The 23,539-nt window shown below is 38.5% G+C and overlaps 1 long non-coding RNA gene across 1 annotated transcript in view; it reads left to right on the forward strand.

The window, feature by feature from the left end:
• LOC122329556 overlaps window positions 1-21,320 on the forward strand; it is a 74,211-nt gene extending 52,891 nt beyond the window's left edge. Inside the window, exon 3 of the long non-coding RNA XR_006247922.1 lies at window positions 21,175-21,320. This is a non-coding gene — a long non-coding RNA (uncharacterized LOC122329556). The remainder of the gene's footprint in view (window positions 1-21,174) is intronic.
• Window positions 21,321-23,539: the final 2,219 nt, after the last annotated feature.

Here is a 23,539-nt window from a genome sequence, read left to right on the forward strand (position 1 = left end):
GCGTAAAAGCTTATAAATCACTTGTGTAAAAGCATAAAACACAGAAACTATACAAAAAGCGAGTTTGCCAAGAACCCTATCAGATTTTTCCTCTCATGTCACAAAAGGAACTTTGAAGCTGTCGGGCCCTCATGTGATGCCGTGTCCTCGTCCCGACCCCCCTCGGCCCCTGTCTAGTGCACACTATCCCATCACCTCGTCTTCAAAAGCATATCTCAGCGATCCCTTGACAAATTATTCAAATGTGCCCGGCTAGCGGCGCACTTTTTTCACAGCTCCACTTGAGGCACAGGTTTGAACGAGTGCATGAAATCCTGTGTAATTTGGACGGTGGCCCGCCGGCCCCAGAACCTCAGTCGTAATCAGCATGCCACATGCTCGTACCTGGATCCCATTACACCAGCGTTCACTGTGTCCATGGAGACCTCCGTCTTCCGCCTGTCTGTCAGGTGATTTCATGGATGCCTAGGGAGGAGAGGTGCAATCTTTGAGAAAATAAATAAAATAAATCATCTGGCCTCAAAATATGCATAGTGAATAACATCTTAGGCCTCTACGGGTCAACCTCGGTCAGTCTGCGCGGCTGGGGGGGGGGTGGTTTAAACAGAATATCAACACCATTAGGGATGTCTTGCGCCGTCTTTATGCTTATGTAAATATTTGCTTGTTGTATTCTTAGCACCTTTATATTAGTTTTCGGCGCATTAAGCGCGCATCACGAGCCCAATTCACCCCGTCTGACAATTGAGTGGCAGGGGAATTTGACGTCTTCACACTTCCTGTGCTGCTACACCTCTGACAATGGCTATGATTATGAAGTGTAATTTCGGGTTAGTTCCTATCAGAGCATGTGCCGATGCCATTAGCCACGTTATTTCACTCGTCTGTGCAACATGGTGTAGGATATCCGGGCTTGCTGAGTAACATTTGAGTAACAGAATAATACGAAAGCCTGGTCGGGATTACCTTAAACAGTCAGATTACCATTACCTTTGTAATGTTGTAATGAGTCAGGCACATTCAAATCAACTTAACATTGTACATTTTTCATACTACCAGTAACTTATCAAATGATGTGACGTTGCACAGTACATTATTGCAGATAGCGGTAGTCTGACGTTGCAACGTTTTCTACTCGCCTCATGGCATAGAGACACGAAATATGTACCAACAAGTACATATCACTGGAGTTTCCAAAAGAAATGGCTGTGAAACTCATGCTGGGATATTTGAAAACTGGCGATTTTGAACGTTAGCATCACACATATCCAGCTTCATATCTATGAGTTTTCGTAGACGGTAGGTTATACGGTAGCTCACGAAATACAGAGATCTACTTCTTGAGGAGCTCTGGTTCCAATTTCATCTAGCTATGATTCAACAGCTTTTGGCAAAAGCCCATTTCGATTCTGAACCACCACGATACGTACCCATTTCAAACACGTGCCAGGGTTCATGTATTGAACCCGTGTTTTAGCACATTTCATTTTTTGAAATTGCGGTTAAATGTGCAGCAAGGTTGAACATTTTATATATCAGTTTTATATACCACAATCAATCGGTCAATAGTTAAATAGCCAAGCTGTGACGCCAAACAGGACCACAGGGAGACTAAAAAATACAAACTGGAATTGTAAGACAAACAATTAAGAGTTGCGCAAAAAGATAAACAAATAAAGCTAATTGCAATCTTTTATTTAAATGCATTTTAATTCAAATAATAAAATCAAAAATTTAATAAAATAATAAATAATTAATAAAAATTGCAATAATACTTTAAAGATAAGTATTTATTAAAATCTAGTACAACAGTAGTACGACAGTAATATCAACAATACTATTTTTCCCAACGTTAAACCATTTGAGCTTTCACTTTCTCCGTTTATCACGAAATAAATACACGCAATGATAGCTGAAGTGATATATACTATAAAATATACTTCATTAAATCACATTTGCTATTTGACTACCACATATCGATTTTATTTCATTATTGTGCAGCCTTAGTCTGCTGCATCATTCACGACAATCACAAAAATCGGAAACGCTTCTTCATATAACACTTACGATTGCAATCTGCGAATTCTGCGCATTTTCATATGCGTATGTTTTGCAATATTCGATATGTAATTAAAAGTAATTGCATTTCATTACGTTCATGCTGGGATATTACGATTAAGATTAAGATAAAGATATTAAATTTTAGCAATTAGTATTCTATAATTGGATATATTTTTAAAGAAACCATCCCATATATGTTTGCACACTTTTCCTAGAGTAATGTTCGTGGCATAAAATGTTGCAATCACCGATATTCTCCTGCATCTGCTAAACTGACGGGTTGTTTATTTGCTCAAAAAGAGTGAGAGGGGGAAAAATAGACTATTTCTGATTGCATGGTAATCATGAGATTTTTCCCGACTCTCTCCTTGGTGGAACGGGTTAATTAGGCTAAGCGTAAATCACTGGCACACCTGTTAACGTCGCTCGTGTTAATCTGGACTACACACACACACACACACACACACACGCATACATGCACACGCACTGACACATCACACGTTCCTCTAACAGGCCCAAATTAGACATCACGCAATTAAACCCACCTGTCTCGCTGCACAGAATCTGCCTTTGCGTCTTCAAATGAAAGACTCAAGAGCACTCAAGTGTCGCCTTGTTTATCAATGTCATTTTTTCTGTACACACTGTACACAGATTGTACATTAGAGATGCCCAAGTCATTACTCACTATGAATCTGTGGTAAATTTTGTTGACTTAATGCAGCTTCCGAGTGAAACAACCTATTTCTATTTCCATTTCCATTTTTAATAAGGAATGTTTTTAAATGGTTCTTTCGTTCAAAAAAACTCATTTTTGTTTATGACATCAGTCGGGTTTTCTAAGCGAATATGTGGCCGCTTTGAAATTAACTGGTAACCGTGTAGTTAACTCGAGTTTGACATATACATTAGTGTAGTTACTGAAAGGTTATTTATATGGCAATGTTGACAGTGTGAATACATGCGGCTTGACTAGTTTTTGTTGTTGTTTGTTTTTTGTACAAAGTTTTCAGTTTTTTTTTTGTTTTAGGGATATAATGTGGATTAGTGTTAGGTTATAGTATTTAACTAGTTGTATATAAACAACAGAAGTCTATAATGTTTTCCGATTTAGATAGTTAAGAACATGTGTATTTAATTGAATATGTAATATTTTTTGATGAATTTCATATTTAATATTCAAAATACATCATAAATAGTGCAAATAGACAATAACATCATCAACTTCAACAACAACAATAATTTTGTGGCAAAAATATTGGGTTAAGATTAAAAAAAGTCAATGAATTAATTAATCAATCAATAACTGCCTTAGAGGTGTCCTAGAAAAATACTAAAATGTTAGAATTTTTAAAGAAATTTTAATAATTTAAAATGTAATGATAACAATAGTAATAACAACAACTTCAGGGAAGTGTCGATTAGAAAGGTAAATCGAATTAATAATTGAATGCATGAATGGGCTTAAATGATAATCATTAAATGATCTGAAATTTATTTACAATAAAATTTTGGTAGCACCTTATTTTACAGTCCTGTTCGTCACGTACGTACTACATACCTACTGTAGTAATTACAATTACAACTAGGTATCAACCCTGAACCTACCTCTAAATCTAATACCATTATGTAGTTACCTCATGTAGTTACTTCATATTACCGGTACTTTCTTGAGGAAGTACACTGTAATTACATGTACTGTAACAAAGTGCATTTATGCATGTAAACATGGAATAAAGTTTAATGTTGAACTTCACACTTTTTAACAATTCACTTCTCCAGTGAGGTCGGGTGTCTTGTGTCAGGGATTTTTGAACCCAAATGAGATGGCATGTGAAATGAGGGCCCCTCGGTGACTCCTACTGCGCGCAAAGATGGCAGACGGCAAGAGTCCTGAAAAATGTAATTAAACGGAGATAAGATTAATACAATCAGCGTGTGGAATGACAGAAAGGTGGTGTTGTTGCAGAGGCATAGGAGGGCCCCAGGCCTGAGTGGAGCTTGGGCCCAGCGAAGGGGAGAGGGGTTTAGGGTATTGGAGGGCTGCTGGGATTGAGCGCCTTCAGGTTGAGGCAGTCCCGTGGTTTGAGGGTTTAAATTAGCGGTGAAAAGACAATCCCCATTAGGAAGGATTAGGGGCCTGCTGGCAGCTGACGGGGCCCAGGCACCAAAACTGGCAGGGGCATCTGTCGCACGGCACCCATGGCTACATGGCTAAAGTCAGTCACAGCTAGCAACCTTCTAAAGCACAAACAAACACATCAACACAAAAAAGCACCAAAAAAAAAAGAAAAATCTATGTTATTGTTACATTTTACCTTCCTCAGACCATTGGTTTTCACTACTGTTTAAAATCTGGAGATACTTCAACGCGAAATTTAGCCTTTGTCATTATTGACACTCTTTTTATTTATTCATTTATACAAAATGTCCATTTATAGTTGCTAAGAAGGAACAAAAACATGATAAATCATAGTCCATATCGGATTTGAGGGCTCTTCTTAGAATATACCTCACACGCAACTAAGAAACGTTGCCAGATAATTTGTACATCACCGTATCGTAGGACTGTTAAAAACGCCTAAATCCTGCTTGGGCTCCTTTATAGTGTGTGACAATGTCAGGAAGGTTTTGTGTGTTATTTCTTTTCGCAATGATCTGAATTGAATAATTGCACGTGAATGTCACAGCAAACCTGTCTTGTTGTAAGCAGGCTTTTAGGGAGGAACTAGCTAAAAGCAATACTGCAAACTTAGCAACATTTTTCAATAGTTTCATATTTCAATCATATTTTCAATGACTGTAACTTTTCCAATAACAGTGTAGCATGACAAAACAAATAGCTACATGGCTACATGATAATGTAATGATAGATTATTTTAACAAATTATGTTAATGGTATATATATGTGTGTGTGTGTGAATGTGAATGTGTGTGTCCCTATAATAAATAAAACTAAATAAAAAAATATATAATAGATCCAATTACTGGGTTAGGGGCTTCCTCAGAATTACTAAAATAACTATTTTTGAATTGTTAAGGAATGAGAATTATTAAATAGTTTCACAATTGCGATGACCATTTCCAAAATTTCTGATCCAAATAAACGAAAGTTGCATTTAACTTCACACTTCTCAATTGAGTTACCGATGGCAAGCTATAAATGAGGAAAACCATTCTAATATTACCAGTGTCGCAATACCAAATACAAACACAATCTTCTAGTTTTAGCAAATCATTTACATTCTATTTACATGTTTATCCAGTCCCTGTTGGATTGGTACAAATTTACGTAATACCGCTATGTATCACTGTTCTAGCAAATGAAAAGTTTATTTATTCACTTTTCATAAATCGATTTATTTAATTGAATAAAGTTTCACACTGTCGCAGCCAACTCTCACTATTAATCTGAATTACATAATGCGTTATATAACCTGCACAATTAAAAATATATTACTCGCTCAAATATTAAATTAGTTAATTTAGCTCTCTTTTTTATTATTTGTTACAGCAACGTTCTCACTAGGCTAGCTGCTCTGAATTATAAATAGCTTTTGTCTTGGCAAGTCGCGGTTCCCCCGACGCTGGTATAGACATATTGCAGTAGATTGATGCTGTGTGTTTGCTATACATTTATTTATCTATATTCTCAGTTCCCCCGCTGCTTCATTTGCCGCTTTAATTACTGTGGATGCTCCGTCGGCGAAGAGCGAACGCTAATCCACAATCCCCGCTTTATCGCGTTGTTTTAGCGAGGCTAAAAAGTTCGTTTTTCCGTTTCATCTCCTATAGGGTTCTGCTTGTCAGGGGCAACAGACAGAGGCCCACCGATTGTCATTAGGGTCCCCTCCCACCCGGCTAATTTAAAGAGACAGCGCTCGGGTCCGGAGGTGAGCGGCGGCGGGATTTTCTCGCGGGCACGACACAAGAGAAAACCGCCTGGAGTTTCTCCGACCCACCGCTAGCTTTTTGTTCCCCGGGTTCGAAAGGCAGCGGCGAACAAAAACGGCTTCAGAAAAGTGCAATCCGATTAAAACAATCTCCTTGTCTTTTGATTAACGTTTATTTGCATGATAATAAGCGCAAGACGATAAGACCGCAGAGGCCTTCTTTTTCTTCCGTGGAGATGGCGCGTTTCATATCCAGGATTTTCCTGGCTCTTTTTTTTTTTTTTTTTTTTTTTTTTTCCTTTTCGGTTTCCAGTGGCCTGTCTCTCCGTCCAGCTGTGTGGATTGTCTTAAATGTGTTGTCTCTTGCACGGTAACTCGCTAACAGGAACTTTAAGAGGCACCTCCCGCCGTAGCAGAAACCAAGATCAGCGCAGGAGGAGACGACAATATCTCCACGGAAACAGACCGATGACAGCCTCAATGTCATGGGGAGATGGCGTGGAGCATTAAAGATCACGCCGTGCATCCAGCTCCGCCGTCTACCCAACATGCATCTGTGCGCAAGAGTCCATCTCAAGCACTCTTAATGAAATGAACCAAAACCTCCACTTCATACCGTAGTTCGTTATCACCGCGGTTGCATTGTAGTGTTGCGAGTTTGTGTAGCTATCAGAACAAAGCGCTTGTGGCACATCGAGGACGTGTGTGTGTGTGTGTGTGTGTGTGTGTGTGCTGAGAGGCAAAGCGACAGGGGATTTCACCGCTTGGTATTTCTGCAAAGCTCCAGAGAGAAACATGCCTCAAGCTATCGTCATGTTACAGACAAATGAAGAAGGGGCAATGTGTGATCTCTGCAAATTTGCTCTCTCTCTCACTTTCTTTTTTCTTTCGCTCTCTTTCCTCCGCTCCCTCACCGCAATGCTTGACTCTCAAGTGGCACAGAAATCAAACAATTAGCAGGAGGGAAATAAAGGTCCTGCTTTGCCCTCTGGCACTTGTAAACATGGCAACCATGTTTGAAAATGTTGCCTTTATTACACAGGTTTTGCCTTTCTCTCGCACTCTCTCGGTTTTCTTCCTTTTGACGCTTTTCTTGTTTTTCTTTCACACAGAACTTCTTACTTTGCCGTCTTTTTCTTGTAGTCGTAATTGATTTTACTTTAAAAAAAAAAAACTGTAAGATGTGTTCTTAAAAGTATTCTTATGCTTAAGTTTGCATATGATAATGGCCAGTTTTAACCGTCCTATTTATAATTTTAAATGTTTAGTTTTCTAACTTTGTATGAATATATTTATTGCTTTATTTTATATATATATATATATATATATATATATATATATATATATATATATATATATATATATATATATATATATATTTTTAAAAAATATATAAATTTTTTTCTATTATTTTTTTTTTTTGCATTGTCCCTATAAATCTAAACTGAATAAAGTAAAAACATTACAACAAATAGCGATGAAATCTTCCAGAAAACTGCGGCTGGGCATTGGGACGGTGAATTCTGGTTATAAAGTGTTCATTGAAAGTGTACCGAAGTCTGTCTAAGTGAGTTTCTTAACTCTGGGACCCCCTCACAGCGAGGAGTTAGCGTGTACATAAAAGAGCAGGTCAGCTCTGAAACATTGCACTCGGGACTTTGAACGGGCCGCAGCTTAACGCTACACGCTGCAAAATGGACCGAGACAAATATATATATACACACATGTACAAGAGCAGACAGCGTATTTTACTTCAATTAAATTTAAGTGAAAAAGCTTTATTATTTGTTTAATTTCTGCCTATCGCTTTGAGCTCACAGGAAAGTTGATACTTTATGCATTTGTCAATTTTTTATAGAATTTTTTTTTTGTATTCATCATTAACATTAAATAAGATGCAACTGTAACCACTTTCATAAACACAAAAATAAAATATATGTTTGTAGTTTTGCAAATGCTAGTTGTTAATGTTAAATGTTAATAAAGTGTTTAAAATATAATATGTTATAAATTACTTACATTATATTATTTAAAAAATCCTTACAGCCCTCAGAGGTAAAGGGAAAAGGTAAAATGAAATATTTAATGCATATTTAAAAGCTTTGGTTTAAATTCAAGAATGACAACAAATATGCACGTCATAATACTGAAATATAAAAAAGTCTAACCAAAAAACTATATTTTAGCAATTGCATTTTCTGATAAAATACAGCAACAACAAATAAACAGTTCTATTTAATTGTTTTTAAATTTTACAAAAAAATTACCAATGTAAAAACAAAAGAGTTAAATATTTCATATTTTTAAATATTATATTGAAAATCTATTTACTTCATTTCTATTTACTTAATTTTTTTCTCTAGAATGAAATCTTTAGCCAGATATAGATCGACGGCTGCAGAATCTGACAGACTTTATATAAAGATAGATTATGTTATGCTAACTATGAAAGTTTTCTCAAGAAAGCAAAAAGGAAGGACGTTTCAGGATCACGGTGTCTCTTAATGATCCATACTAAACACATATACTGCTGAATAAAATTAGATCTGCCATTAAAACGCTGATATTATCTGACAGATTGGAGATTTCTCGCCATGGCCGTGTACGAGTAATCCAATTCCGAACAGAGATAAACTAGGCTTTATATCTCAATTTTTGACATGATAGATTATCAGCCCAATGAATATAAGGGGATTTTGGAAGCAGGTATTAGAGCAGAAAGGTGTCCTCACCCGGAACAGACTCACTGAATCATTGATCAGGGACGGCAGCGCTTTCAATCCAGTGCGTATGTGCGCGTCCGTCTGTGCGTTAGGGAGGTTTTGAGGGATTGTCTACATTACATTCCGAGCGGAGTAATAAACTGCGCGCACCTCCGCTGCGTTCGGTTCATTTTGTAATAGCTTTGATCTTTCCAAGTGCCATCGCAGAAAATACAGTTGGTCATAAAATTAGCATTTTCTGATTGCAGTTGGAGCTGCGGGAAATGCCATAAAAATGCAGATCCATCCAGCTCAAACAAAACTAAACCCTTTTTTATAAATGTCAAGGACGATTGCCGAGTTGTTTCGTAAACGTGCGTAAAAGAGGTTAGAATGTTGCACACGAAACCCACTAAACCGACTATTTCTTCGAACGAAGCCGCGATGCTAAACGCCATTTCGATTCGGTTTCGCAGACCGATTCCTCCTGCCCTGACCTCTCCGCGGTCCTCCCAGGCTTCGGCCCCGCTGTGAGCGGCCCCTAGTCAGAGCACAATGCGAAGAAAGACGCTCTGATAGATGCTCTGTGTTCTACTGCCCTCCAATGGCAGACGCTGTGCGTTTAGCCCCGTCCCGAATGCTCTGCAGCAGGACAGTTAGTTCGTTTGGCCTGGGAGAGCTGCCCGTTGGACGGCCCCGTCACCCCTTGCAGCTGGTTAGGGAGCCGAACGCAGAGCTCGATGCCAAATTCTGGGGTTCCTAACGCACGTCGACCGCGGCTGTTATGTCACCGCGTTTCCTAGAAGAGCCGTGAGTGAAAACGCGAAGCGAATGTTTGACGGACGCGAAAACCTGTGTGCTGTGGCGGTAACTGTCATAAACCCCCTCTATTCATTTAGTTACACATGCAGATACACACACACACACACATATGCTGAAACTAACGCAGACAGTATGCAGAGGCCCAGATGGCTGGTTCACAATGGCGGGGCAGGGCAGCCTTTGATAGGTTTGAGTGATTGATTTCAGGCTTGACTGGCTCTGATAGAGTCACCTCAGGAGGTGCCTGGCAACCACAGCTTCTCTCCACAACTTTCCATTGAGGGCCCGGGGCCGGCAATCACACTGGATGCCCAGCTGACTCAGAGCCGGCCCTCTTTAAACTCAAAATGTGTCCAATCCCTCAACCGCTGGTCGCAAACCTCTACTTCCTGCGCCGCATACTGCGAGGTTAGCACAAAAAGTGCCATTCACCGTAAAACTATTTATTTACTTAAAATAAATTTAAATAAAATTAATAAAAAGTGAATATGCACGCTAACAAAGCAGTACGATGGCATTTGTCACGTTAACCGTATGCGATTATTTTACGTTTTTTTAAATAAACTGTACATAAGTATGTTAATTTACTTTCATGGTATATTATCAAATTAGTCTGACAATATTATGTTTTTGAACATTGAATCATGGTATTTGCATGTTTTGTTTGTTTGTTTTGACAGAAGTACCAGTCATATCGTGGTATTCAATGAAACTTCTTCAATGAAATACTTTGGTGTCAATAATGAATAAAATGCAAAAAGTGTCTAAATATGGTAAATATACATTACCATAATATGATTGGCAAACGTCAAAAAAACTTGGTATTCTTTTGATTGCATTATATATATATTGTCAATTAAAACTGATTGTTTACCACATTATACATACATACATACACACACACACATATATATATATATATATATATATATATATATATATATATATATATATATACATATATATACACATATATACATACAAATGCAGTATACAGTATATATATAGTGATACCCAAAATAAATATTTTATTTATAGATGGTAGGCTTTGGAGTAGGCACTTAATGTAGATAAAATGATAAATATTAAAGTACCGTTACTTTTATTTTCTGTCATGGCAACATCGACTCACTGTTTTTGTTGTTATTTGTTTTTATTACTAGAACAGCATACAGTAGATACTACCAATTTATAGTATTTATGCACATGCATATTTTGTATTAATATTATTATTTTATTTATTTCTTTTTGTACATACCCAGCAACGTGTGTGCCATGGTACTTAAACAGGGTTAACATTTTTTTTTTTTTTTTTTAATCACCCTAGGGAAGGCCTACCACAGTATATCACAGTACCACAGAGTATATATAAAATTATTATTGCAGTACGGTGGTATTCTTTACATTGAATTAGGTCTGCCATGACATACAATGGTATATATCAAGTACCATGACACTCTTTGAAGAACCTTGGACTATTTGGTAAACACCACTGTATATACTTACAGCGCTAATTCAGTCCCATGACACTACCGGCTCTGTATCACAACAGAGGGCCAGACGAAGCTTTGCAAACAATGCTGACTGCAGGTCCACAGTGTTTTAATTAAGGACGAGTAAATGAGTGAAAACATTGATTCCTTGTCTCCTCAGGTTGCTGCACCTCCGAGGTGGTAATTGAAATGACACGGAGGCGGTTGGCGTCTGCTCTAACGCGGGCTTCGGGCCGCCCCGCATCCAGTCGCGGCTAACCGCGGCGAGGGCGATACGTGTGGCGGACGCAATTCCCCCCGCAGCTATCTCTCCCACGCTTTCATATCGCTCTCTTTCTGCCTCCGTGACACTCTGACAAGACTGTACAATCAATTAAGCGGCACGGAGCGGCTCTCTGATCCCCGTTCAAGGCGCCGCTCGCGAGTCTCCTTCCGCCACTAACAGGGGTTAAACTCAGCCTTCACCCAGTAGCCCGTCAGCTCAGATCACAAAGGAAGATGCATTGCAGCTCTAATTACATGCGTACGGGTCTTGAAAATCCAATTATGTTTGCACTCCTAATCACATAGCCTAATTGTACAAAGTAAATAAATCAAGGCCGTCCCTTGCCACTGCAATGGGATCACTGTACTAATAGCGCCATATTAATCACCTTGATCACATCAATGGCAGGCAGGTAGAGCTGAGCTCCGTCCCTCATTTGAATAATTAACATCTTAAAACCGTTTCCCTCGCTCTCCGTTTCCCTCTACATAACGCTGCTTTTAATTGCCCGTTTATTTATGCGTCGAAGTTGAAGCCATGCATAATTTATCAGATAGTTTTACACGCGTTTATGAAATTGTCTCGGCGAATTACAAATGTTAAGTTTATTTAGGATTAAATTTTAATGGCTCCCGCAATAGCCGAGTTTGTTGCCGAAATTGATTCGGATAATTGTGTCCTCCAGCTACAGCGCGGCGTCGGATGCGCAATTTTCCTCAAACTCTGCCGCAGACGCCGTACCCAAAGCAATTAACCTCTTTCTAAGAAACTCTCTAACGACGCGCATTTGGAGTCGTTACGTTTATTCGGCAATATCGTGAGGCTTGTTAGTCCAGGGGTCCTCAATTAGTGGGACACGATCTAAAAAAAAATAAATAAGTCATCGGTTTGTTTTGATAGGGTCAACGCGGAAACATAACGCTAATTGAAGCTAATGTGTGCAAATGCAGAAATAAACGGCAGCGCCTGATGGGACTGGGTTGCTGGTTTGGGTTAGCTGTTCCCTGAAGTGGCGAATTCTGCGTAAGGTATTAGGAGGAATTGTAAATGTGTTTGGGATGGAAACACGCATGTCGAGGTGAAGGAAGGGGCAGAGCTGCTTCGCCCGCCTGGGGAGTTTGGCATGTGCCCTGCGAGTACACCCCGTTGATTGAGGGTCAAAGTAAATAACCGGGGTTGAAGGTACCGCCCCCCTTCCCCGTTCCCTCTCTCGGGGCTCATTTCAATACCCCGCCCCTTCTCTGAGCTCCACCCACTGACACACATCCGCTCGACCATGACTCTCGCTTCAGCGGCTGCTCTATTCCGTTCAGACGCATATTTTTCCAGCAGGTATTTATCCTGTTTGGGGGTCGCTGCAAATTCAGCATCGTGCAATACACCGATCTAAGCCACTGCGATATAAAATGGAAGTGATATCCCCATAAAAGAAAAACCCCCAAAATGGAGGCAGTGATGGACATAGCAGCTTTATTTCCCGCATATGTTGGGAGGGTGGCAAAGATTTTACGGACAATAAAAAAACAACGGGTAACGATGGTCCTCACTGAGCAGAGCAAAAGAGGAACACATGATTTGCGATATAGGCCAGCAGCTCAGAAAATGTAAAAAAAAGTGCCCACATGTAGTGATTATTTTCCATTGTACATCTAACAGCTTTTATTGTTCAGGAATAAGATAAAAAAAGTAGTTGTATTGAAACGTTGGAAAAATATTTAAAGATCAAAGACGTTGAGATGTAGAAATTCACAAAAATAATATAACGTCCATAGAAAGCATGTTAAATTGAAGTAAAGTGTATGCATTTTTTTGAGAATAAAATTTTCCTGTTTTCAAATAATGTTACGTTGTCATAAAAAATCTTACTGACAAATACACAAAACAAAAAAAGTGATGAGGGGTGAAAGTGATTTGTCAAGAGATTTTTGCTCTAAATATGCATGATATGATTGTTACAGAGTTATATTTTAGTGGGTAAATTTTGTAAATCGGAGGAAATGTGTTACTTATTTAAACAGATTTTTTTTGGTCATTTTATTTTATTTTTTCCAACAGCAATTCGAAGCAGTTTTACATTCAGTAATATACAATGCATTAAATGCATATAATTGTTATAAAATTAAGAAATTAATGAAAATAATTCTAATTAATTAACGTAAAAATATAAAAAAATAAATAAACTGAATTTCTAAAGCCTCCTCAACCTAACCAATGTGTGTTACTGGTATAGATAAAAATACTAATTACAGTCATGTAAAATAAAAGAGAAAACCAAAAATGACAAAAAATAAAAATAAAGTGTATAAAAAAATTAGTGTTAAGTTAGAAACAAAAACTACATACATCATTAGAAACTGCGTCGTAAGGAATGAAAAATATATCTAATACTGAAGCAAACAACAAAAACTAAAAATACACAAAAACTCCTAAATAATTTGAACTAAAGCTGAAAATCAGACCGCAAAACTAAATAAAAAGTGACATTTGCAAAACTAGAATAGCCCTTATATGTATACAGATGCCAAGATCTTTTTTTTAAATTATATAAATCGCGCAGGACGATCCCTCATCTCCATTCTGTTCCTTCCCATCATCCCTGCTCCTATAATTCATACAGCAAATATCAATTAAACTCCAGCGACGGCTTGGGCTCGGGGTGAATAGCTGTTGTTGAAATGTGCATCGTGTGTTTCTCCTCTCCGCGCACACATACATATACACACAGACACACTAATGGCTACCCAGCGAGCGGTAGGGATAGCGTTCCTCTTCCTCTGCAACCCCCTTGGCCTCCTGCTGGAGGAATTCCCAGCCCTCTCTGCAGGTAGCCAGCCAGAGTCGAGCCGGAGAACATGTGTTTTCCTCCCCTAGATGGGTCAACGTGGGGTTGTTCATTCAGTGCTGGTGATATAGTGGCCGAGACCCGGCGCTGATCACTTATCTGAAGTCTGGCCCGGACCGGGTCGAGCTCGCTCCAGTTAGGCCTCTCCACGCATGATGGATTCCACTCAAGTATGAGAGCAGATCCAGCCAACAGACTCCTGATGGGCCAGACGCCTCCTCCCTTCGACTGTGCAACTCAATCAGTGACATATGCCAACTCCAGCTTCTGAGCTCCAATACAATTTTTTTTTTTTTTTTTTCCAAAGGGTTTGAACTTTAACCACAAAGTTATGAATTCTGGCTTTGAAGCAACAGGAGAATGTGAAGAACGTCTGAAGAGGACCGACGGACACTTGATATTCTTGTTTTTATGTTTTCACCGAGAACAAGGGAAATTGCCTCTTTCCAAACGGCGTTTAAAGGGTTTTTTTTAAGAGAAAAACATTTTGACTATGAAATGTAAAGAGTAGCACGATTGAAACAACACTTGAAATGATCTGGCCGCTATGGCTTCAGTTGTGGGATTTGACTGAAATCGATTCGAATTTAAATATTTATTCAGTATTCCTCAAGAAAAGTAATAACAACCTTAAAGGATAACTGGAAACCGATCAGATTTCTTTCAATAGCAAATTATACTTTTCTTCTTTTTTTTTGAAAAATAAGAATGTGCAAACCAAAAATCTTTATTTAAAGAAAGATTTATTATTTTTTGTAATAACTACTTTTTCTCTTTATAAAAATACACCCAGGGTGGGCAACCAAATTAAATAAAGAAATTATTATAAATAAATAAAAAATCTTACAGACCCGAACTCTTAAACAAATGTGTACGGCAAATACATAAGCCTATTAAGAAAACATTTCTTTCTTGCATATTGAAACTTTTAAACTTTATTATGTATTATGATATCTAGAGATCATATTCAGTCACTGAAATATGCAAGAAAGATCATTTAAAATATGTTTTTTCTTGATAGGCCGTCATGATATTTGGCGTACACATTTGTTCAAGTCGGTAAGATTTTTTATTTATTTTAAAGAAATGTAAAATTGTATTAGGTTTATTATTTATTTGATCAATTTGTTATTGGAATATAATAAATTTATCAAATGTGACTGTACAAGTGTTTATTGTTACGAAAATATTGATTTCAAAAACAATTATTTAGAACTGTCTCAGAACCCTGTGATCAATAAGATGATCATAAGAAGAATATTGTTAATTATATTAACAATGCGGAGTTGAAATCAGCACACTGGAATAATTTTTAAAGGATCATGTGATGCTAAAGACTGGATTAATGCATCAGATGTAATAGCTGTAATCATATCTTAGAATATTATTCATTTTACTGCATTTTAATCAAATAAATGCAACCCATATACAACAAGAGCATAAGAGACACTTAAAAAAACAACAACATTATTTTCATGTGCAATTCTGACTATTAACTATGTCTTTCGCCTCAATTTTCTGCTTATTAATAGTTAGGTAGTTGATTATTTTAGGTGGGGCAGTGTTACAGGTTCTTAATATGCACAATAAGATATTAATATGTGCTTAATAAACAGCTAATATGCCATTAACATGCACGCTATAGTTAACACTGAGAATTAGTCTTTAAAATAAACGACCAAAAAAATACATTTCCGCCTTATTCACAGACGTATTACCAATACACGAAATTTCATTTTAGCAAAGTTGTTTGTATTACATATTTCATTTGATAATGGCACCGGTAACTCATCAAAAGATAGCGATAAGCAGGCATATATCCAGATGCACGGTGCAGACAAGCGCATTCCGTATTTTAAAGATCCGACTCAGGTGCCTGGATCGCGGCGAAAGATCATTGTAATTTGTTCTTGTATCAGAAGAGCTTAATCCTATGATCAGATACAAGGAAACCGTTTTTGCACTTTAATAAGAAATCTGCATGTAAAGAGTATGCAAGATTACCAGCCTGAGACGACGTTTCACGCCGATCAGATAAAGCACAACATGGCTCACCGCAGCGAAGATCTCGCGTCTGTGACGGTACAAAGCAACCCCGCGTCGCACGGCACAGGCGACCAGAGCGGCTTTACACGGCCGCCGCCGGTGGCATCGTGTCCAAAGGGGTGATGGATCCCAAGGGGACGTCTCAGAACCCCTGCGGAGAAGCGGGACAGCTAATGCTCCCACACAATGGACCTCTCTACACAATGGAGCCGAGTGACATTTTTGTACCTGCGGCACCCCAAAATGTGGCGCACACATGGAGACTCTTGCGTCGGTGCCTATTTAGTGTTTATCAGGCGCCGCAGTGGGCTGAGTAAGATTCCCAGCGGGTGGGCATCCTCTCGGGGCCGCCGTGGCGCAGGGCACCCACCGTCGCTGAAAAGCCGAGACAAGAGATTAAGGGGGACGAGTTGCATCTCGCCCCATAAAGAGACACTCTACGGTTTTTCCTTCATTACCACTAAAGGAATAAAAAGGGAAAAGGGGAAGACAAAGTACTAATGGAGTTGCGAAAGCCACCCCTGCTCTCAGATGCACTCAGGCCGATTGTGGTGCGCCACTGATATGGTGCGACGTCCTGGTTTGGCGAGGCATTTGCTCGTATTCTGGGGCTGTCTGTGAAATGTGAGATAATAGGAAAAGAGGTGTATAAAGGCTAGAACCCTGCCCGCGAGGATTTAGGAAGGCAGCGGCGTATCCAGGGCTACTCAACGAGTGCCGCCCCACACTGTGAAAAGCGTATTTATCAACTTAATAGCAGGTGTCTGATTGAACAAGAGCACTGAGGCGAGTTTGATTAGAGAATGGTGTAATCCCCCACTCTTCTCGTCCTCTTCCTTCCTTCTCTTCTCCACCCCCAAACGCCACTTACTGGTGATGTCTTGAATTTTGAAAGATAAGGCCTCAACGTGACAGGGTAATGGCTGGTAAAGCTACTCTGAAACGGTGGCTTCTGAAAGGCTGGGATACACTACATGACTTGAGCAGATTTTAGGCATCGCACGCCTGCAGACTTTGGAAACGGTCGCAGAGAAGCGCTAGGAGTCCACCAGACCTTCCGCAGAAACACACTGAGCCAAACTCCCACAGAAACGAGCGCTCGAGAGTTATGACAAATGAAAACAATACTTGCTCTGTAATTGTCTCAAAATGTCATTTTTGGTATATTCTGACTGGACGGATTCGTAGTCTGAAGCAAGAAAACCAGAGTCCGTGTTTAAAATACACGATACATGATTTTATTTGTAAAATCTGTCAACTTAAATATGCAGACTGGCTCTTAAGTGAAAACAGCAGTCGAGCTAAGTCCATGTGAAACATTTTACTTTTTGTTTTTTTAAGCAATTTATTTATTTATATATACACAAACATTACATTATTATATGTAACGTATATAATTTCTATATTAGATTAAATGTTGTTAGTTTTTTTTCCCTATCTTACAAAACCCTAACCAACGTTAAAGGAAGAAAATTACTAACATAAATATCTAGTATTTTTCTTAATATATTAACTCACTATATATTATGCAAATATGTTTGTATTTTTTTTAAACCCCGATAAAAAAAATGCAGTTTGGCCTCATTTTGTTTTCACTATAAAAACATTATATTCTAAATCTAGTTTAAACCTAACAGGTATCAAAACATTACAATGCATTTTCTTAATGCAGCAGTTTGGTAGCCGTTATTTTTATTAACCTAAATACATAACATGCCTCTAATTTTTGTTGGGTTACACCCATCACTAGCGATATTTCAATTGTTCTAATGCACAGGTAACCCGTCCGCAACTATAATGCAACACTTTGAAATGTTTTGAGCTTGCTGAGATGTTCGTCCCCGACATTACTGGGTAATATCTGACCATGTGCTTTCCATCAAAGGAACACAGCTCTAGACGTCGAGCCAAGAGCCAAAAGCATAAAGAATGGATCAACGCAGAAAGCACCAGAAGAAAGAAAATCGCAGACTGATGAATAAGTCAGGTGACTCCATCCTCACCACTGTGTAAATGAGAGCCAATTAAAGCGGCAGCTCTGGCCCAGGTGCTCCCTATGGCTGAACGCATACTGAGAGTCCGGCCCGCTGGCAACCGTAGAAACACAGAGACGAGAGAGAGAGACCCTTGCAGAGTTTTTCGCAGCGGTGCTCCATCGAGTTTCAGACAACAGCCGAGGGGAAATGGCGCGAGGGACCGAAACTCCTAGGGGCCGCCCGTGAAACTCTGACCTTTGTCTTCTGCTTAGCATTAGCTCGATCGCTAAGTTTAGAAGAATATGATTTTAAGCCATTTGTTCCTCATATTGTTAAAGGCTCGCTCTAATGAATTGCAGGGCACTTCATCAATAGCCTTTGCAAAACATGTTATTTGTGTTCTGACCTTCAATTACCTAGACCCAACCTTGTGAGAAAGCCCTTCGTTAAACTACAGGCGCAGCGCAGAGTTTGGATTAGGCCGACAGGTTCGAGCTTTGACGCAGCTGGGGTGCAGAGGCACTGACTAATTTAGCCAATTAGACAAGGGCATGATTAAGGTGGCCAGATTGAGAAAGAGCCACCGTTGGACTTTAGCCAGGACTCTGGGGTTAGAACCCCTGCTACAGAGCTTAAAGAACTCAGAGATCCTCTAATGACCAGCAGGCGCAGGAGCAGTAATGACCCCTGAGAGAGAAAGACACAGAGAGATCATCACAATACATGTGCCCATTGTTCTTTACGTATTTGATCGTGATCCGCTCGTGGGTCATTCAACACACTGCTCTAAAGAAATTATCCGAACACGCAATAACAAAAAAAACTGGTCACACTTTATATTAGGTGGCCTTAACTACTATGTATTTAATTTTTGACATAACATTTTGACACTGACCATACGACTTAAATATCCTAGGATTGTAGGGTAAAATAGGATAAAAACAGACAAACATACATAAATAGTATTGGAAATAAATAAAAAACATTATTTGCTCTCTCTCCTATGAAACAACCATTTCACTTTTATTAATAATTTAATTTGTCCGAAGCTGGTCAATCATTGTACACTTCCCACGATGCATACCTGAACTAAACACACTTTCCATTTGATATTTTATACAGTTTTATCGCACAGCTCTATAGCATGCTCGATTGCGATGGATGCAGCATTCAGCGGTCAAATATCGTTGAATAATGAACTCCGTTGTATAATGAGCACTATGAACCGTTGTCCCAGGCAACCAGTTCCCAGCGTGTGTCAGTCACACGCATCACTATCGTCATATTAAAAATAACTTCGAATCAATACTCCCAAGTCTATTTATTAACGCATAGGCTAAGCAGCCGTATAATACCGGAATAACGTGAGGTCAGTAAGTGCCTTTTGCAAAACAAGCCCAGGCAAAGGGTTTTTACCCCTCATGCATCTATAGTGAATGAAGCTGAGCTGAATGGAATCAGAAAGCACGTCTGCACGCTATTGATTATTCCCTACCACCTCGGTGGATGGCACAATTACCTGTTCCTGTCGGAGCGTTCCCGTTCTGTCAGTGAGGCCTCATGAATAATGAAAGGCTGACATTCTGTTACTCTTACCTGCCGCTTGTAACCAGTCAAACTGTAAAAGGTGTTTATCTGCGCGCGCTGCCACTCCAAATGTTAGATATTAAAAATTAATGGGCATGATTAAGATACTTTGAAACCCTGGCAAATGGTATATTTAAATATTAAGTCACATGTAATTAAGAGCAGGGAAATATTCTTCCCTGTAGTTAGGGGCAATTATAACAATTTCCATCAAGGGATTTCCCAGCTTGACTTTTTTGTTCTGAGCTATGGTGATTAACATTATGGCTAATTGAAGTCATTTTCTTAGACCGGGGTAGTTCGCTCCCTCTTTTGTCCTGGAGGGAAACTTAGCACTCAGAGCGCTCCAAGCTGAATTTCAATAGAAGATTTCCATTTTCAACCTCACAAGTGGCCCATTTAATTGTCTGTTGGAGTGTTTCCTCCCATTAGCTGGAGAGGTCAATCTTACGTGGGGCGACACGGGCCAAGGATGCGGCCCCGGTGGCTGCCCTCCGGATAGAAAAAAAAAAGCACTCGTGTCTCTTATTAAGACCACTGATTCTTGCTCACAATCGCTCGTTTGGGGCCGTACAGCAGGGAGTTAATGTTTCTTCAAAATTGTAACGCTTTTAAAATGAACTGAATTTTAACAGTAAAACGCTACGGTAAAAAAACTGTTACAATAACTCCAATGGGACATTTCAAAATGTGTTAAAAAAAAAGAAAGTATATTGACTTTCCCAGAATCCTCTGACACTTTATTTTTCTTTACTAAAATGTCATTTGTTCTCTATATTATTTCATGTTACCTTGTTGAAATATATATATATATATATATACACACACACACACACACACAAGTTCATTTTAAATGAACAAAGTAATGAATGAGTGAATGGATAAATTAATAAATAAATGTACACTGATAATTATTTTACTGTAAAAGGTAAATATTCTCTTTCTTGTTATTTCTTACATTCGTAATGTTTATTTTGTATGCGGTTTCACGTCGTACCTATGAAAGGAAAGTCTGTCGTTTTGTGTTGCGATGTAGCCGGCCGCGGCTGTATAAGGAGGCCCGACGCAGGCTATGAATTTTCCAGATGACCACAGAATTGCAGCGTTAACAGAGAAGTGGCGTATACAAGGAGCTAATGTATCGCTAAGCTAACCGTGAGTGACACTGTCAATCAATCTGATATAGTGTTGACCACTACTGGGATCCCGTTTTTGGCCAGAAAGTCTAACATACTGTGAAACAAGTCCATTAAAGTTATGCATGATGTTTTCACAAGACATGCTGGGTAAAATACTGTGTGCGTGAGAATGTGTGTGTGCGCGCGTTAGCTGTTAGCCGTTTACATTTTAGCCTAAAACCATCAAGTTATACGATGTTCTCACCCATGATGATGGCAAAAGTTCTTCATCTCGCACCAAAACTGGCCTATCTCTGAAATCTAAACCCTATGTGTGTGTGTGTGTGTGTGTGTGTGTGTGTCTGACAGGCCTATTCAGCTGGCCTAAGAGCCGTTTTACAGACCGACGCCAGCATCGCAGAATGATCCCAGCAGTTGTCCTCTCGCAGAATGTTATTACAGAAGGAGGCAAGGTCAGATTGCAAGGATGATACATGGGAGGTGCTTTTGAAATAAGTAAGTCCTTTTTTTTTTTGCATGAGCGTTGTGTATTGACCTTGGCATTTCTGACAATAACATCCATCATGCACATGAACCCCTTCCAAACACACAACGCCAGTCCACGCTGAGGCCAAATGAATCGGATTAAGGAATAACACTGGTGGATGGATGCCTGACATCCAGCGATAGCAGAATAAACTGTCAGTTTCTCAGCCTCTCGGGTTTCACATCAGGCCACTTCATGAGAAGAACAATTCGTATTATAGTGGGATATTATTTAATTATTTATATAGCTAAACTATTCAAGCAAATCAGTCGGTTTACAAAATGCAACTTTGAGATACGTTTTTGTGAAATTTCATATAATTCCGTGTGTGTGTGTGTGTGTGTGTGCGTGCGCGTTCGTTTGGATTTATAAAGGCCTTACTGGAACTAATTCAGTAAAGAGGCAATGCAGTTTACAAAAACTTTTAGATTAAGTTTTATGAAAGTTACGTGATATCCTGTTTTGTAAATAGGGAAATAAACTAACAAAAAATAATTATAATAAACAATAAAAAAAATTGAAAAGTTTTGTAAACAATTTTTTATCTCAAAAATGTTACTTTTATGACTTTAAAAAAAATTGATGTATAAAAATATATCAAATATAAATACAGGCATTAAAAAAAATGTTTCTTGTAATATAAATGTATTTTAATAAATGCTAAAAATAATAAACAGAATATTATGTAAAAGTTCAGTGACGGTAATACTGCCACTATTTAAATATTATTACTAAATACATATAATTAAAGTATTCACCTATAATAAAAACAACTTCTTCCAATTCACATTTGTATTCATTTGGAGCGCAGTATCATTTTTGCCTCACGCTGAGTGTGTAAATATGTAAATGGACTCTGGTGATGTTAGAGGGTGTTGACAGCACATTGCAGTGTGTGTACAGTATGTCAGGGTAAACAGCACAGCGTTTGCTCGCTGCCGTGTGTGTGTGTGTGTGTGTGTGTGTGTGTGTGTGTGTGAGTCTCGGGAGAGCCAGGCTGGGACCGACCTCTGCCCGTCTTGCTGTGCTGTTTGGAAAAGTGGTGAAACTCAGAATAGTGAAGCGTTGTGCTGGCTCTGTCTCTTCTGTCTGTGTGCTGGACTGAAGAGCACATGTTTGGCACAGACGATGCACGATTAAGCTATATTATCATCTTTTGATCCACTGCTACGGTCCTGTCAGACTGAAGGAAGTTCGCTTTACAACTCTAGTAAGCTGCGCCGTGAGATATCTGCTTCGTTTTATTATTTTTTTTTAAAAATAGCACGTATAATTTTATTTTTAGGTTTTTTTAAATTAGCAAGAGCATTTCAAGCTGCATTTTATTAGTAGCACCTCGAATGTTTTCAAATAACTAAGCAATGTTAGGATAGGAAAATATTTGGCCGAGATGCAACTGTCTGGAATCTGAAAGTGCAAAAAACAAAAACAGAAACGCTAGTAGAGAAGTTTAAATATAATTTACGGTAGTAAATTTACAAAAGATCTTTACTTAATATCCTTATGATTTTTGTTAAAAAAATTTTTTTTTTAAATAATTTTGGCCTATAAAATGTACTATTGGCAATTGCTACAAATATACCCCAGCGACTTACGAATGCATTTGTGGTACAGGATCACATGACTACGATACAATAATGAGAAAATAATAACAAAATCTACAATTTATAAAAAATAAAAAAAAACGCTACTATTATGACTGCTACTACTAATAATAACAAAAGAATTATGTTTTTGTTGTGAATTAAGTTTAGCAGATTTTAAATATTAAAATATAAAAAAAGTTATTTATTTGAAATAATTTTTCTAATGTATAACATAATCATAGTAGCACAGATATTACGACTATGATAATAGAAATATTATTATTAACAGTAGTAGCTGGGTCTAAAGCAACCATAAAAAAAATGCCACATATCACAAATTTTAGCAAAAAAAATTTTTCCCCTATCCAAAATCCTATTAAATATTTTATATGTACTCATTTAAGCAAGCGCAAAAAGTGTGTAATAATATGCATTTAACACAAACCTTTAGTATAAACGCGATTTATCATTTTTATGGTGTACGCCGACTTTTTTCTCTCCATATTATAACTACACACGTATACTAAATGCCTTTTCCTTCGTGAACATGAACAATTTTGAGCTCCATATTACGTCCTGCCCTCCATCCGAGTTTGAAGAG

This window comes from Puntigrus tetrazona, chromosome 24, assembly GCF_018831695.1.
Source record: "Puntigrus tetrazona isolate hp1 chromosome 24, ASM1883169v1, whole genome shotgun sequence".
Classification (NCBI taxonomy): domain Eukaryota; kingdom Metazoa; phylum Chordata; class Actinopteri; order Cypriniformes; family Cyprinidae; genus Puntigrus; species Puntigrus tetrazona.